This window comes from Miniopterus schreibersii (assembly GCF_964146895.1).
Source record: "Miniopterus schreibersii genome assembly, chromosome: 2".
NCBI lineage: Eukaryota > Metazoa > Chordata > Mammalia > Chiroptera > Miniopteridae > Miniopterus > Miniopterus schreibersii.
The window spans coordinates 129,219,255-129,222,907 of record NC_138102.1 but is presented as its reverse complement, the minus strand read 5'-3'; the positions used below and the strand labels follow the sequence as shown (position 1 = coordinate 129,222,907).

The window sequence follows — 3,653 nt, the reverse complement described above, 5'->3', positions numbered from 1 at the left end:
TATGTAAGGGTCTTATTTTGTTATCCATTCAGTCTCCATGTGTCTTTTGGTTGGAGCATTTAATCCATTTGCATTTAAAATAATTATTGATAGATATGTATTTATTGCTGTTTTAAGGATTTTTATCATTTCATTTACTCCCAGCACCTTGAACAAAGCTTGATACATAGTTTATAGGCAACAATAATAGTTGAATGAATGAATCTGGTAGTCTTTGGCTCAAAACATTTTTTTGTTTTTTGTTTTTTGTTTTTTGTTTTTATAAAGCAAGGACCAAACTAAACTGCCTGCCAAGAGGCAAAGAGAAATTGCATTTAAATGAAATTTAAGGCTCTCTGCACCTCCTGTTCATCAGACAGCCACGTCTTCCTGCACAGTGCTAGCTGCAACCCTGAGACATGATGGTGAAGTTTGGAGTGAATGGATTTGGCCGTATTGGGCACCTGGTCACCAGGGCTGCTTTTAACTCTGGCAAAGTGGATATTGTTGCCATCAATGACTCCTTCATTGACTTCAACTACATGGGGTACATGTTCCAGTATGACTCTACTCATGGCAAGTTTACAGTCACAGTCAAGGCTGAGAATGGGAAACTTGCCATCAGTGGAAAGTCCATCTCCATCTTTCAGGAGTGAGATCCCACCAACATCAAATGAGGTGACGCTGGTGCTGAGTATGTTGTGGAGTCCACCAGTGTCTTCACTACCATGGAGAGACTGGGGCTCATTTGAAAGGTGGAGCCTAAAGGGTCGTCATGCAGATGCCCCCATGTTTGTGATGGGTGTGAACCATGACAAGTATGACAACTCCCTCAAGATTGTCAGCAATTGCCCAGCTGGGCGTGGCTCAGCGGTTGAGCATCGATCTAGGATCCAGGAGATCGAGGTTCGATTCCCGGTCAGGGCACATGCCCGGGTTACGGGCTCAAACCCCAGTTGGGGGCGTGCAGGAGTCAGCTGATGAATGACTCTCTCATCACTGATGTTTCTATCTCTCTCTCTTCTTCTCCCTTCCTCTCTCTGAAATCAATAAAGGTACATTTTAAAAATATAAAATAAAATAAAAAGATTATCAGCAATGCCTCCTGCACCACCAACTGCTTGGTCCCCCTGGCCAAGGTCATCCATGACAACTTTGGCATAGTGGAAGGACTCATGGCCACAGTCCATGCCATCACTGCCACCCAGAAGACCTTGGATGGCCCCTCTGGGAAGATGTGGCGTGATGGCTGAGGGGTTGCCCAGAACATCATCCTTGCTTCTACTGGCACTGCCAAGGCTGTGGGCAAGGTTATCCCTGAGCTGAATGGGAAGCTCACTGGCATAGCCTTTTGTGTCCCCACCCCCAATGTGTCGGTTGTAGATCTGACCTGCCGCCTGGAGAAAGCTGCCAAATACGATGACATCAAGAAGGTAGTGGGCCCGGCTGGGCATGGCTCAGCGATTGAGCATTGACCTAAGATCCAGGAGATCGAGGTTCAATTCCCGGTCAGCGCATATGGTCGGGGTTGCGCGCTTGATCCCCAGTCGGGGGCTTGCAGGAGGCAGCCGATCAGTGACGACTCTCTCATCATTGATGTTTCTATCTCTCTCTCCCTGAAATCACTAAAGATATTAAGGAAAAAAAAGCAGGCATCGGAGGGGTAACTCAAGGGCATCCTGGGCTACACTGAGGACCAGGTTGTCTCTTGCTACTTTAATGGTGACACCCACTTGTCAAGCTCATTTCCTGGTATGACAATGAATTTGGCTATAGCAACAGGGTGGTCCATATGGCCTCCAAGGAGTAAGAGCCCCCTGGACCACCAGTCCCAGTGCGAGGAAGAGAGGCCTTCAGCTTCTGGGGAGTTTTTGTCCCAAATCGATCCCCTAACACACTGAGAATCTCCTGACCTCCACAGTTTACATCCCAGACCCCCACGAAGAAAGGGAAGGGCTTAGGAAGCCTTACCTTGTCGTGCACCATCAATAAGGTTCACTGAACTTAGCCAAAAAAATAAAATAAATAAAATTTAAAACAAGTCACAAAATTTGTATAGTATAACCTCACTTTTTAAAATTATATGTTCGGGTACATATTACTGAACACTAACTATATGCTAGCAGTTTGATAAACATACCATACATTAGGCCATATAATATACTTGTGTATGTTTGCAATTGTATGAACAAAGTTCTGGAAAATACATACCACACCATTGGAGAGTGGGAGTGAGGTTTGAGGGACCAAGAGAAGACTAGCTTTATTTTATACATTTTTCCATTAATTGAATGATAAAAATGAAAATGTAGTATTTAACAATTAAAAAAGAAAAACATCTGAAGAAACTGAGTATTAGCCTTATTTCTATTAAAAACTTTCCATTTTCATTTTTAACTTGTCACAGAATGGTTTCTTTTGGATATGGGGCCTGTGCTAATGTACATGGTTGTGTTCTCTCAGGACTCTTTCTTGGCTGCTATAGACAATAAACAAGTGTTGGTGCCATTCAGAAAGCAAAAAATTGTGATGCTTTCTTTTTCTGTTCCAATTGGCATGGTTATGAAATGAGAAACAATACATACAAGATTGCCATAATCCCCATTTTCAGCCTATCTTTATGTTCCACATATTCTTAAGATTTCTATCACCTCAGTATCTGCAATTTCCACATGTGTAGCATAACAGCATGGTGCAACTGTCCTTTGCAATGCTGCAGACCAACAGCAAGATGCCGTGCCCTGCTGCATTTCACAACACACAGGGTCTTTCCACTTCAGCTGGACAGATGCCCGGAAAGGCTAAGCAGAGGATTCTTAAGATCTCCACACAGAGACCAGGCCTGTCACAACTGAAATGGCTCCACCCAGTCAGCAAGGGACCTTATATGTGGGGCAGTCTGCCTAAGTCCCTCTGGCACATGTTTATTGTTTAGTTGGGCAATTTAGACTGTTGTTTACAAGGCAACAGAGACTCCACCACCTATCACATCTGGGCTCTCACTGCTGCGCTGAGAGAGTTACTTCTGCCTCTCGGCCACGCCCTTTCCCAGGCTGGGCCCACAGGAAGTCAGGCAGGGAGGGGAGGCGTTGTAAGTTGTGGGAACCACAGTCTCTTGTACTGCTGACCGAGATCTACTCCACCCCTCAACCTAGAAACTGGCTCAAAACCAGCTTTTCTCCTCCTCCCAGCCCTCTTGGCCTGAATAGCTAACTTGGGTGATGTTTATACTCATTTTTTCATACTTACGAAGTTTTTGAGTACAGAGATGAACTTGCTCACTACTCAGACTGAGTACAAGAAGCCTTATGCTGAAACCTTCATTAATCAACTCATGCAAACTCTATATAGAGTTACATATATATTATTTTTATGTGTATATTTATAAATATATATACATATATATATATATTTAATAATAACAGTAATTGCCAAGTATTTTCCAGTTGACTGCTGGAGTGTACAACCTTGGAACAACCTTTCGGAAAGGTAATCTGACAACATGTATCAAAAGCCTTAAAGATGTTATATTCATCAGTAATTCCATTTCAGGAATTTAATCTAAGATAACACAAGATGTACACAGAAGAAGGTTCATCCCAATGTTGTATCCATGAAGATGGAATACTTTAAAGCCATTCAAAGGGATATGTTAGGTTTTTAAGGGTAGGAGT

The 3,653-nt window shown here is 43.2% G+C and overlaps 1 pseudogene across 1 annotated transcript; it reads left to right on the top strand.

The window, feature by feature from the left end:
• The first annotated feature begins 401 nt into the window (after positions 1-401).
• On the top strand, positions 402-1,789 carry LOC308553825 (glyceraldehyde-3-phosphate dehydrogenase-like; annotated as a pseudogene). The gene is made up of 3 exons: positions 402-816; positions 1,068-1,415; positions 1,611-1,789. The product of its transcript is annotated as a glyceraldehyde-3-phosphate dehydrogenase-like (transcript).
• Positions 1,790-3,653: the final 1,864 nt, after the last annotated feature.